The 14,525-nt window shown below is 40.3% G+C and overlaps 2 non-coding genes across 2 annotated transcripts; one reads left to right on the top strand and one right to left on the bottom strand.

Moving 5' to 3' along the window:
- Nucleotides 1–2,199: 2,199 nt before the first annotated feature.
- LOC123574725 (U6 spliceosomal RNA) lies at nt 2,200–2,306 on the top strand. Its single transcript, XR_006699929.1, has one exon. It is a non-coding gene; the product is annotated as a U6 spliceosomal RNA (small nuclear RNA).
- Nucleotides 2,307–3,323: 1,017 nt separating this feature from the next.
- On the bottom strand, nt 3,324–3,430 carry LOC123575068 (U6 spliceosomal RNA). Its single transcript, XR_006700229.2, has one exon. It is a non-coding gene; the product is annotated as a U6 spliceosomal RNA (small nuclear RNA).
- Nucleotides 3,431–14,525: the final 11,095 nt, after the last annotated feature.

Genomic DNA, 14,525 nt, shown 5'->3' with positions numbered 1-14,525 from the left:
GAAGCCGAGACGGATGGATCACCTGAGGTCAGGAGTTCGAGACCAGCCTGGCCAACATGGTGAAACCCCGTCTCTGCTAAAAATACATAGACGGGGTATGGTGGCACAGGCCTGTAGTCCCAGCTACTTGGGAAGGTGAGGCACGAGAATCACTTGAACCTGGGAGGTGGAGGTTGAAGTGAGCCGAGATCACACCACTGCACTCCTGCCTGGTTGACAGAGTGAGGCTCCCGTCTCAAAAAAAAACTCAATCCTTCTCAAATGAGTCAAATCATACAAAATATTATTTACTTAAATAGCCACCTACCTCATAAATTTCCTATAAAGATTTGATAAAGAACACTATTTCCTCCTAAAAAAAAAAGTGATTGGAAATTCATATATACTTAACCGCGGGTACTAATACCAGAGTTGTTTTTGTCAAAATGCAAATACGGGATCTTAAATAGTTTTGAGTTTAGCAGAAGCCAATAGGGTTTTAATGTTGCAAGTGTGCAGTGTGAAGACATGCTGAACTCAAAAATGTTTAAGATCTCCTATTTGCATTTGGCAAAAACAACTTTAATCTAGCCTAAGAAAAGTAATTTCCTAGAACAAGTAACCCAACAACTATGGAAAGCACCTGGTCATAGGATCAAATGATCCAGAGACTCAAGTGGTATCAACACTCTTTCCTAATTTATTTCCCTGATCTTATTATTCTCTCAATCTCTCCCAGGGGATACAGAACTTAGCCACCATAGGCCATGGGGTTACATCCTTATAACTCACAAACTCACAATGTTTGTTTATAAACATTGGTTAATGGGTACAAAGCTACAATTAAAGAAGAGGGAAAAAATTCTGATATTCTATTGCACAGTAGGGTGAAGACGGTTAACAGTAAAATTTTGTATACCACAAAATAACTAGAAGAGAGGCTACTGAATGTTCTCACCACAGAGAAAGGATAAATGCATGAGATGGTGGATACATTACCCTGGTTGGATCGTTATACAACATAGATATGTATCGAAACATCAAATTGCACCCCGTAAATATGTACAATTACAATGTGTCCTCAAAACAAAACAAAAAGCAAGCAAACCACCAGACCAGACCTTCTACTTGGATATTGTTCATGGGTGTATCCTAAAACCATTAAAGGAAAGATTTCTGGGAAACTTTATAGTGGGAGGGGTCAGACGGCTGACCACCTGCACCCACAGGTTAGGGGTAGGCATCACTCACACCGGGACAGCCAGCAGATACACGACTCTCGCTGAGGTGCAGTAAGCACACACCCTACCACTGTTTGAAGCCGTGCTGGCTTCAAAACAAAACACAACACAACTGAACCAGAATCGAATGAGTCCATCACCCCTAACTATAAATTTTCAAGAAACATGGAGGCTAGAGAAACAAGTTAAACGACACTATCCGTAAGTAATGGGCCAAATCCCAAGATCTGTGACATTCCACAGGGCAAATATCCCTCAGTATATGAATGACATGAAGAAAAACGAGGCGAGGGCAATTAGAGGACAACAGAGACCCAGGGTGGTAGCAACCAAATACAACGTGGGACCTTGTTTGAATCTTTGTGACAATTCGACTGTAATAAGGAATTTCTGAAATAAGGAAATTTGAAAGTAGACTGAATATTAGGTGCCATTAAGGAATTAACTTTTCTAGGTGTGATAATGGTAGGTTAATTACTTTTTTAAAAAAATTACTCGTCAGAGGAAGTTTATGGTGAAACGACCTGTTCTAAAGGTGTCGCGCCGACCCCGGGCCGGCCCTCCCGGTGCCGCAGGAGCCTCGTTATCAAGGTGTCTCCAGCTCGCCTGGGCGCTGGACCCCGCCGCGCGGTCCGAGGCGGCCGCAGCGTTGATAGCTCCCGGCATGCTCCGCGGGCTGAGCTCCACGGCAAGAGAATTCAAAGCCCCGGGCCTGGGTTTCACGCGGGGCCCCTTACCCAAGGTGCCCCGGGCGCTCATTTGCATGTCCCACCCAACAGGTAAACCTGACAGGTCAGTCGCGGCCTGGTACGGCCTGGCGGTCAGAGCACCAAACGTACGAGCCTTGTGATGCGGTTCCATTGCATGAAATTCTCCTAAAGGCCCCAAGATGAACGGGAAAGCGCGCGGTTCGCTCACCGTAACTAAAACAGGTGAGAGACTCCCGTGCCTTATAAGGCCTGTGGACGGAGGCAATTGCGTGCTCGCTTCGGCAGCACATATACTAAAATTGGAACGATACAGAGAAGATTAGCATGGCCCCTGCGCAAGGATGACACGCAAATTCGTGAAGCGTTCCATATTTTCGCGGTTCACGAAGGTTGCTGGACAAGACACGGTGGTGTTTGTGGAGGCTGCTCAAGATTTCTCTGGACCTGCATTTTCCTGCTCGCGGACTTAGCCTAGTGGACATCTACGACGCTGTCTGGGCCTCCCACCGGTTCTGTCTCCCGGTGGGCTCCCTTCCTCCACAGCCTCCATCTTCAAGGCGCCCAGTCACGTTACTATTAAGTTACCCAGGTGATCCTCCTATCTGCATCCAAATACTTGTTTTCATTGAGTAAAATATGCTTTCAGGCTGGGCAATGAACATTCCTCCTAATCGAATTTCCCATCACAGAATCTGTCCGATTTATGTAAACCGGCCTTTCTAAGTACTTCTTAGAGGATACATGAAAACAGAAGACTCGTGAAAACAGATCCAGAATGGCCTTGCTACTTGTGGCCAGTATTCAAATGGGTCCTGGAGCTCTTAAATCTATAGGCAAAGGCCAACATTGACCTCCAATAATACCAGTCCTTAGTAGCATTCCTTTCCTTTGTGCAGCTCGCAGTCTAAGAGAAAAAGGATGTAAGCACTCAGGTCTAAAATGATGGAGAATGGCACAAAGTAGGCGCCAGAAATGAGCGCTAACGTTTCCTTCCTTTAGTAGAGATTTATTAGTTTAGGAAAGATTTAGTAAGGAGTCATTGAACAATTCATATGCCAGGTGGTCTTCTATTGAACAAAAGCCAAACAAGCTGGGGCTCTGGAGTTTGTGTTGTTTGGGGAGACAAGACCGTAAGTCTATTTCAGAATGAAAAGTTCAATGAAGAAGGCACAAGGTGACCTTTCTCCATTTCCAAAATGCGCATTAACGATATATTCGCACACGACATTCCACGGGTGACTCTGCTCCCTTCCCACTTCATAGATCTCCTTACACAAATTTTTTGTAATGAAAACCACAATTTCGTCATTGGGTGCCACCCATTTTTGCTTAGATTCACACTATTTCCTTAGTGCTAGTTAGCAGATATTGAAATGATTATCGAAGACTACGCAAAAATATGGAACGCTTCACGAATTTGCGTGTCATCCTTGCGCAGGGGCCATGCTAATCTTCTCTGTATCGTTCCAATTTTAGTATATGTGCTGCCGAAGCGAGCACGCAATTGCCTCCGTCCACAGGCCTTATAAGGCACGGGAGTCTCTCACCTGTTTTAGTTACGGTGAGCGAACCGCGCGCTTTCCCGTTCATCTTGGGGCCTTTAGGAGAATTTCATGCAATAGAACCGCATCACAAGGCTCGTAAGTTTGGTGCTCTGACCGCCAGGCCGTACTCGGCCGCGACTGACCTGTAGGTTTGCCTGTTGGGTGGGACATGCAAATGAGCGCCCGGGGCACCTTGGGTAAGGGGCCCCGCGTGGGACCCAGGCCCGGGGCACCTTGGGTAAGGGGCCCCGCGTGGGACCCAGGCCCGGGGCTTTGAGTTCTCTTGCTGCGGAGCTCAGCCTGCGGAGCATGCTGGGAGCCTGGCAGTCCGTGCGGCAGCAGTGGAGCGCGGAGGACCGCGCCGGTCTGGAGCGCTTGGCGTCTCTCCGAAGCCTCTCTGGGAGCTAGGGAGGCGGCTGGCCCGCTAGGTCACTAGGTCCAGCAGGGGTCCTCCCCAAAACATGGAAATTTTCACCGATATTTCGCCAGTGACACTGGGGCCTTGTGCCAACAGACTTTGCCGAAGTGAGCCCAGAGTTCAACTCTCTGGGAGAGTCCTTACAACGACTCGACCACTCAGTTCTGGAGCGGTCGGCACCACGTTCTAAGCTGCCGTGGACTACACTGGCATCTGCGTGACTGTCTCCTGCCGGTGTGCACAGGCGCCCGTCGGGTCGGGAGCTGAGGACTTGGACAGGGCGGCCACACCGCTCTAGTACAGCAACTCCTCCGTCCATTCTGCGCAGGGGCCTCTGGGGTCAGGGGACGGAGGAGCCCGGGCGAGTAGCCACGCCCCTTCACAGGTGTCTTCCCTCGACCGCTACTTTCGCCCCTGGCAGCCAAACACAGGAACGCTGAAAAACAGGCTGAGAGGTGAATTTGAGGAATTACATCGTTCCCTTAGAGTTGAACTGGAGAAGCATTCTTGTACGTCCTTATACCTCCCGGCACTCTAATCCTAACCCTGTTAGAATACAAACGTACAGGACAGACCTACTGTCAAGAAATACTCTGTTAGTGTTAAATATTCTCATTTTTAACTACAGCAAAAATCATACTGTTCAAGTCATATCCCTGAGCGTTGTGAGATGAGGGCCAAAGATCAAAGCCTCTGGTATTTATTTGGTTACAGTATTTCATATATTGAAGTAAGTGAAGGGCAAATGTTTGCCTGTGTTGCGTTAAAACGGCACCTTGAATGAGGACTATGGCACATTTACCAATAACTGGAGTTTTGCTGCTTTTTCTCCTTCCTCTGGTCGTTTTACCCCTTCCTGAAAACAATATTTTGAAGTAGAAACCTACTAAAAATCAGTAATTGAGAAAAATTTTAATTGGTATCCAATTTTCTGATGTATCAAAAGAAAATAGTGTGAAATCATACGAGTTTCTGGTATTGCTGAGCCAAAAACAGAAAAAGGAACAGAAAGGTAAGCCCACAGGAATTATTGCTAAGCCTATCTTTTTCCGTGTTTGTGGTTGTAATTCTTTTCTTTCACAGCTTTTGAAAAGTAATAAAAACACTATTTGAGGTATCCCTCAAAAAAATTAGGCAAAAACGACATTCCTGTTGAGTTAAATTGCCCAATTACAAATCAAATGTGGTTTGATATATTTCTCATAATGCTGTCTTTCCAATAAGCTGTTTCTGCTTTGTGACTTCAAAGCTAGGAAGCAGTAAATCGATGTTCAATTTTATGATTTGAAGAAGAATATAAAAATTCTTTCATGTTCTCTCTTTAAAACCTTACAACTAATCAGCTTATTAAAGGATACATGGTCAGAAGAATCTATAGTTAGAAGGACGATCAGAGTTACAGGGTCATGAACTTGATGTCCCTACAAGCTATATGGGCCTTCAGAGTTAAGCTGCATTCCCAGATGACTACTTATAAACTCTTTCCATTCTGAAAAGAGGGAAAAGACTTAGCACATACAAGAAAAAGAAATGTTTGAAGGTTGGCAGGAGATAAATCCATTGGGGAAAAAAAATCTTTACAAATGGTTGTAGGCCTGGTGAAGTCCCAGAGTTTTGTGAGGCCAAGGTGGGAGGACCCCTTGAGACCAAGTGTTCAAGACCACATGGGCAACTTAGTGAGACCCCAGCCTCCCTATCTCTCTCTATATATAGAGAGATATCTCTATATATAGATATATAGAGATAAATATAAATATATATTATATATGTTTATATAGATATGTTTATGTATTATATTTCTATATATAGATCTATATTTCTAATCTTCAGGTATATACACCCAATATATACCTCTCTATATCTATAATTATACACCCAGTATATCTATATATAAATGTATAGATACTTACAGCGATGTAAGTAATTGGGCATACATATATCGACATTTGTGTGTAATTAGGCAATTTAACTCAACAGGAATGTCGTTTTTGCCTAATTTTTTTGAGGGGGAAAGAACATATTGTTTTTATTACTTTTCAAAAGCTGTGAAAGAAAAGAATTATAACCACAAACACAGAAAAAGACAGATATATCGATATATCTATATATCTGTACGTATATCTACATATATATAGATATACTGGGTGTATATTTATATATAGAGAGAGAGAGGTATATACTGGGTGTATATACCTGAAGATTACCTGAAGTTAGTTTAATTATTAAGACAATTCTTAAGCTATTTTTAAAGTTTCAGTCTTGAATTTATAGTTAGACCATTGGAAATAAGAAACAAGGCTTCTCATTGTGTTTTATTTATATCTGTGTGGGACTCTGTATATTGGAGATATATATATATCATGCCCAGTGGCATGCTCCTATAGTCCTAGCTATTTGTGAGACTGAAGATAGCTTTAGCCCAGGAGTTCAACGCTGCAGTGAAGTATGATCAAACTGCTACACTGCAGCCTGGGTGACAGAGTGAGAACACTGTCAGTAAAAAAATAATAATAATAATAAAGTAAGTTGTTTTAAATGCTCAGATGTGTACAGAAATAATACGAAAACTTAATTTTAGAGTTATGGCATTACTGAACAATGTAATGTTAAAAGAGCTAAAACAATTTCTCACAGGTGACTTATATATGTCCTCTTTTAAAACACAAAATTCTCCCAAGATCTCCATTGTTACTTAAATTCCTTCTATTGTTCTTTAAATAAATATAAACACAAAACGGCATAAACTCATTTCTCTTATAGCTGTTACACAGCTCTAAAACAAAAGCAGATTTACAAATTTAACACGAAAGTACAAATCAATAAAATTCAAATTAACAGCATTAATTTATTAATGTACTGCAGTAGATAATGCAGTTGGCTGAAACTAAATCACCACTTTGAGTTTGCAAAAATATTAGCCATACTTTTTTTTTTTTTTTTTTTTTGGAGACAGAGTCTTGCTGTGTCGCCCAGGCTCGTCGCAACCTCCACCTCCCAGCCTCCAGCAATTCTTATGCCTCAGCCTCCCGGGGAGCCAGGATTACAGGCATGCACCGCCACACCCGCCTGATTTTTGTATTTTTAGTAGAGAGGGGGTTTCACCATGTTGGCCACGCTGGTCTCAAACCCCTTGCCTCAAGTGATCTGCCCGCCTTGGCCTCCCAAAGTACTGGGATTACAGGTGTGAGCCACCACGCCCGGCCTAAAGCTGTATCATTTAATGCAGCATGGAGTTAGTATAATAGTATAATTTAAATCACCACTAAATATATATCCAATTCGATTTTGCTGAAATTTGGAATAAGAAAGATTACCTGCAGTTAGTTTTAATTATTAAGACTATTTTAACGCTTTTTTTTTTTTTTTTTTTTTTGAGACGGAGTCTCGCTGTGTCACCCAGGCTGGAGTGCAGTGGTGCCATCTGGGCTCACTGCAAGCTCCACCTCCCGGGTTCATGCCATTCTCCTGCCTCAGCCTCCCGAGTGGCTGAGACTACAGGCACCCGCCACCACGCCCGGCTAATTTTTTTGTATTTTTAGTAGAGACGGGGTTTCACCATGGTAGCCAGGATGGTCTCTATTTCCTGACCTCGTGATCCGCCCGCCTCGGCCTCCCAAAGTGTAAAGCTATTTTTAAAGTTTCAGTCTTGAATTTATAGTTAGCTCATTGAAGATAAAGAAGAAACAAGACTTCTCACTGTGTTTTATTTATATCTGCATGGGACTCTATTTGGCTAATATTGCAACAATTGTTGGCAAAAGAGAAAAAGATTAATGGAGATAGTCTGTGTCCTCAAAAATTCCCTCTCACTCTCCAAACAGGGCAGACAGGTTTCTGTAGTGAAACAATTCTGACACAGGCATCACACAGTTTGTGGTTTTTCAAACAGGCTCAGCACCACGTCTGCCTTTGAATGAGGCTTCAGAGGGCAAAATTTCACAAGGTGATTGGTAGATACCAAAAGTTACTCATTTACACCATTTCAAAATTAATCATAAATTGAATTTTATTAATATTTCCATCCTGTTTTCATTTTAGAATATTCAAATTACTGTTACACTTTTATTGGTACAACGTGTCTGAAAGCATTTGGCTTTTGCCTGGTACAAATATATCACTTACATTATTCAATCTGTCCCTGTTCATTTCTTACTAGCCCCTACAAAGTAGTACATTAGTCAATCGTGTTATTTTCATTGTGTGAAATCAAAATATTGATTTATTGAAACCATAAGAAACTAAAGTCTTGGTAACTGAAAATATTATTCATGTATGTATTATCACTGAGAAAAAGAAATTTTGACTTCATTTACAAGTAATTCAACATAAGCATAGTGGCAGACACTAGCCATTGCTATCATTTAGGTAGCAGGACATGCCCACCTAATAGCAGCCAGTAACAAACACTGTCACACTGACAATCCGTTAGCTAAGTAAGATGGCATGGCAAACCATGCAGATTCATATTGAAATCTCATGACAATATTTAGTTATAAGGTGAATATTCAGATGTTTTAAAGACCCTGCCTATTTTAATATTTTAAGATGATCATCCCAATAAAAACTATTTATTTCTAAAAATCCTCTAGAGAATCCTCTAACCCTTAAGAATCTGTCTGAAGATTTCAAGAGGTTCTAGATCCTAGTCTGAGGAACACTGTATAGGCTGATACAGAAAATTTCAATTCCTGGAATTTGTGTATCATTATATTTATTCTTTCCTGGAGGTAATAACTCAAGAGTTAGAAAATGTGGTGGAAGGGTGTAATATTTATTAAACAACAAATACTTGACAGATATTTTACATATAAGATTGCATTTAGTATTTGCAATAATTCCAACCTAGCTATTACCCATTCTACAGCTGAAGAAACTGATGCTCAAAAGAATTATGTACCTTGCGGCCGGGCACGGTGACTCATGCCTGTAATCCCAGCACTTTGGGAAGACGAGGCTGGTAGATCACGAGGTCAGGAGATGGAGGCCATCCTGGCTAACACGATGAAACCCTGTCTCTACTAAAAATACAAAAACTTAGCCGGACGTGGTGGCGGGCACCTGTAGTCCCAGTTACTCGGGAGGCTGAGGCAGGAGAATGGCAAGAACCCGGGAGGCAGAACTTGCAGTGAGCCAAGATTGCGCCACTGCGCTCCAGCCTGGGCGACTGGGCGAGACTCCGTGTCAAAAAAAAAAAAAAAGAATTATGTACCTTGCTTAAATTCATACTGGTAATAAAAGCAGGTTACGGGAAAGACAACGTCCAAACTAAGGATCCTCAGAATCCTAATCTCAACCTTTTTCTATTATTCTGTGATTTAATTTAACATTAAAGATAACCAAATACTGTATAGCTTTAACAAGGAAAATTTTTATGAACTGATTTGAAATTCAGTCAATACATAGAACATAATAAAAAGGAAAATCTTCAGTCAAGTCTATGTGTTCTAGGTTATGAAGGAAAAAAATTCAATATCAGACCACCTTCCAAAATGTTTCTGGGCTACCTTCTTTAAATTACTGATGCTTACACATGAAATGAAAGGCAATATAATTGTCAAAAAATAAAAACAAAGGAAAAACCCTGCAACTATAAACAACAGTAATGAAATTATCCAAGACACATCATCTGTGCCCATGTTAGTCTCCATTAAATCACTCAGAATTGTCTTAGTGTTCAGTTTTTGAATAAAGTGACTAAATAATAATTTAATTATTTAAATGCATGTGTCATCAATCAAAATCACCTTTACTTTAGGCAATAAACTTTTGTTTTAATAAAATAGTTTTCATTTCAGGATCCCAGGAGACTTACATAGAGTCCCAGCATTTCTGAGAGCTTCTACAAAGGTAGATAAAACTGTTATATTTTTTTGTAAGTGCACAAAAATTAATTTGGGATGGAAATTTTAAAAAAAACATAGGAAAATAATTTTACAACATTGGCCTTAGCAAAGATTTCTAAGACACAGAAAGCAGAAACCATTAAAAACTTAACAAATTGGACTTCACCAAAATTTCAAACTCTGCTCATTAAAAGATACCACCAAAAAAAAAAAAAAAAAAAAAAGGCAAGCCAGAGACTTGGAGACAACAATCATAATCAAATATCAGAAAAAGGAACTGTATCAAGAATAAATCAGGAACTCTCATAACTCAACAATAAAAAGAAGAAGAACCCGAAGAAAATATGGGCAAAAGTCTTAAACAGACACTTCATCAAAAAATATACAAATGGTTAGTAACAAAATGAAAAGATAACATCATTAATCATCAGGAAACTGCTAGTTAGTGCAATGAATACAACACCTCCTAGAATGGCTAAAATGTAAAAGACTGATAATACCAAATATTGGCAAATATATGGAATAACTAGAACTCTCATACATTGTTAGTTGGAGTGTAAAATAGTACTTCTTTTGAAGAACTATTTGGCACGGTTCTATAAAAATAAACATACACGACCGGGTGCGGTGGCTCACGCCTGTAATCCCAACACTTTGGGAGGACGAGGCAGGCGGATCACGAGGTCAGGAGCTCGAGACCATCCTGGCTAACACGGTGAAACCCTGTTTCTACTAAAAATACCAAAAAAGTAGCCGGGCGTGGTGGTGGGTGCCTGTAGTCCCAGCTACTCGGAGACTGAGGCAGGAGAATGGCGTGAACCCGGGAGGCGGAGCTTGCAATGAGCCGAGATCGCGCCACTGCACTCCAGCCTGGGCGACAGAGCGAGACTCCGTCTCAAAAATAAAAATAAAAAATAAAATTAAAAAGATAAGCATACCCTTACTTACATTGTGACCCAGCAATCCTACCTTTACATATTTGTCCAGGATAAATTAAGACATATGTCCACAAAGATCCATAGATGAACATTTACACTTGCTTTATTTGTAACAGTCCCAATCTGGAAACAATCCAAATGTCCATCAACAGGAGAATGAATAAATTATGATATATTGATAGAAGGGAATATTACTCAGCAGTAAGAAGAAACACATTAGTGGTATGCACAACATGGATGAATTTCACAGAAATATTTCACAAAAGAAGCCAAAAATGAAAGAGTATATATTGTGTGCTTCTATTTATATAAAGTTTAAGAACAAGCAAAGCTACTCTAGTAATGATAGAAAACAGAACAGCAATCGCTTAAAGGGGAGGGGGAAAGTGAACTGACTAGAAAATGGTACAGAGGAACTTTCTGAAGTGATTTAAAGCTCTATATCTTGATCAGAATGTAGGTTACATGTGGGTGATGGTATATTCATTTGTCAAAACACATCAACTGTATACTTGAGATCTGTGCTTCTCACCATTATGAACTATATCACAATAAAAAAAGCATGCTTAAATAAAAAGAAGAGAGCATCAAAAACAAAAAACAAGTCTGTTGCTGAAGTTTAATGCCAAAGGATTTACTGTTTCTAACCAGTGTACTGTGGTTTTTGGAACTTTTTACTCTACCTGTACCCCTTCACTAAACATGTATTGATCCCATCATTACAAGGCATTAAGCTAAGCTGGTAGACATTGTGTCTGTGGAGGCATCAGTCAAGTTGACTCAAGGAACATATAAATATAATTCTAAAGTTGTTCACTGAATGCTTTTAGTTTATATTAATTCCTTTATTTAATAAGCATTTACTGAGCCCTTATTTATATGCCAGGCAATGTTCTAGGCACCAGAGGTTCAGCAGTGACCAAGACACCGCACCCCTTGCCTGATGGAGTTTCATTTGACTTTGGAAGAGACAGATAATTTAAAAGTATACAAATAGGCCCAGTGCGGTGGCTCATGCCTGTAATCCTAACACTTTGGGAGGCTGAGGAGGGTGGATTACCTGAGGTCAGGAGTTCGAGACTAGCCTGGCCAACATGGTGAAACCCCATCTCTACTAAAAATACAAAAATTAGGTGGGCATGGTGGCACGTACCTGTAATCCCAGCTACTCAGGAGGCTGAGGCACAAGAATAGCTTGAACCCGGGAGGCAGAGGCTACAGCGAGCCAAGATCACACCACTGCACTCCAGCCTGGGCAATAGAGTCAGACTCCATCTCAAAAGAAAAAAAAAAGGATACAAATAAATAAATGAGGTAATTTCAGATGGTGAAAAATATATTGAAGAAAATGAAATATTTAGAAGATGAAACATTTGATCACATTTTACTCATTTCTGAGGAAGGGTGTGTGAATCACATATTTGCTTGTCATGTTATACTTAGCACCATTGACATCAAAGATCAACTCTCACATACTTTTATTCTCACTGTGCAATGAAAATAGTTTCAAAATGAGAACGAGGCCATATTTTACCAGTGCACATTTATGTACATCTTATTTTCTTACACGCTCCTTTAAAAAGGACAGATTGACAATTCACCAGATCATTACACACAAATTAAGAGCATATGGACTGTGTGTTTAACCAAAGCACACCACACTGTTAAGAACCATTATGGTCCCTCAATTTCACTGGGAACTCTCACTTTTCCTCAGGACTCAAGACTAGAGATTTTTAAAACCTACTGACTTGAGATAACTCGTGAAAATCAGACTACATACCAACCCCTCATTCATGATATCATGCATAGTATAGAGAGTAAAGGTTTCAGACTGTAGAAGTATTATTAGCACCTAGTACATTAGAATTGTTTGAGAGACATACAGCTGTCCCACACTATTTCACCAGCCTATGCATCTGTTACCATTCAACAGTATTGTTGCTTTTTATCTTTTAATGTTTATATTGGTTCTCATCAAAGTAGAAACAGAGATACCAGACATTAGAATTTTAGCTATGTTTAACATCATTGAAAAGCTAAAATTGTAGTAATCTGGACTAACATCTCAAATCTTGTCATGAAGCCAGCTTTCTCAAAGCCAAGCAAATCTGTGCCAGGCAAAACATGGGTAAGATTATTTCCTATTATTTTAATTTCTACTATGGTTTATACCATTTTGAGAAATGCTGTTATCTTTCATTAGTTAAACTCTATTAGCCCTTCATGGAAGACAACCGGTGACAAGCGTCATTAGTCATTGCCTGCTTGGAAACAGAGATGCTGCCAGGAGGCAACACAGTCAGCCTAGTGGCTTACTGGCAGAACTGAAGTTCAACCAGAGTGCTGAGTTGTCCTTTCTGGGCTAATCTTCTAGCATCCCTTCTATGCCACGCAACTCATATGGAAGAACTTTTGCTGATTGTTAGTTGATTCTATACATGATGAAAATCTACATTTATGTTCATTTGCCTTGCCAAATAATTATGACAGTGTTGCTAGCTCTCGAGAAACCATAGAACAGGTTTTCAAGTGAAGGCAAGCAACTGAACAGAGGACACTCAGGCCGCACAACTGCCTGAACAAAAAGAAAATTAAGAATCAAAATGACCGCTTCTATAAGAATGAAAATAAAAATGGACCCCTACAATTTATACAGGAAGGCTGAGTTCGTTTTTCCCCCTCTTATTTTATGAAAACATATCCAGCGTGTTAGTAATCACATGAAAAACAATCACTTGTGTCTTTTTAAAAGCAGAGTTTGAAGCTGATGGCAGATGCAGGAAAATGCCTGTTGATCAGATCTTGCTTCATGTTTTCCAGCCGAAATGTGTCATACTCTAGACTGAGAAAATACCTCCAGGTCGCCCTCCTTGGATGGCACACATGATGATGTCTGAAGTCATCATAGAATGTTTTATCCTCCTTGGTCATTCTTCATCATTCTGAGATCCATGGTCAGTAAAGGACCCCCTTTTGGTAGATCATATGGCCCTTAAACGTTTGGAGTTGTTAGAAACAATGCCTTTGGGCAGGACATATCTGGATTTGAATTTCAGTGTGCCATTTACTAGTGTGATCCTCAGTAAGTTCTTGGTGCTTCCCTAGTTCCTTGAATTGGACATAAGACCTACCTTCTCACATTATTGTAAGATTGAAATAAGATGACATTTGAAACATACCTGGCTCATAAAAAGTACTCAAATAACTATTGGCTCGTTTCCCCTTTGCTTCTTTCTCATAATTCTTATCACACATTGCCTCATATAAGTAGTTATCTGTGTTACGTCTTATCTTTCCCCTCACTAGACTATAACCTCCTTAATGGTTGGGATGATGGCTCACTCATTTTTGTGTCCCTGGACCTCCCCCACATAGTGCCTTAGACAGAGCAGGCACTTGGAAACTATATATTGAATGTTATTTTTTCTAACTCAGCATATACTCAGCAATTTAGTGAAATAAAACCATAGTCAGAATGTCCAGTGATTTCTCTTTTCTCCATTAGGTTGGCTGCTTTTATTTTTAGAAGCGTCTTTCTGAGCATTCACATAGACTGATGGCCATTTACTGCAGGCAAGCAATCTTCCCAGGTTAGATTGCACTATCTATTTTCACAATTCAGATGAGGCTTTGCTTTTATCCTGAGTTTGTGATATGCATGTTTAGATGAGCCCAGAGTGTAAAGCAGCCAAACTATTCCACCTTTTGTCAACTGAACATTCATTACCTACACTGGCAGATTTCTGGCATGGCTGACTATATACCTGACTCTACATATGACTATATGTATGGATATAAGACATATACATATTGTTTATATAGTCTTTTATATATAAAATATATTTGAGA

This window comes from Macaca fascicularis, chromosome 7 (assembly GCF_037993035.2).
Source record: "Macaca fascicularis isolate 582-1 chromosome 7, T2T-MFA8v1.1".
Classification (NCBI taxonomy): Eukaryota; Metazoa; Chordata; class Mammalia; order Primates; family Cercopithecidae; genus Macaca; species Macaca fascicularis.
This window is presented reverse-complemented; position numbering and strand designations above follow the sequence as displayed.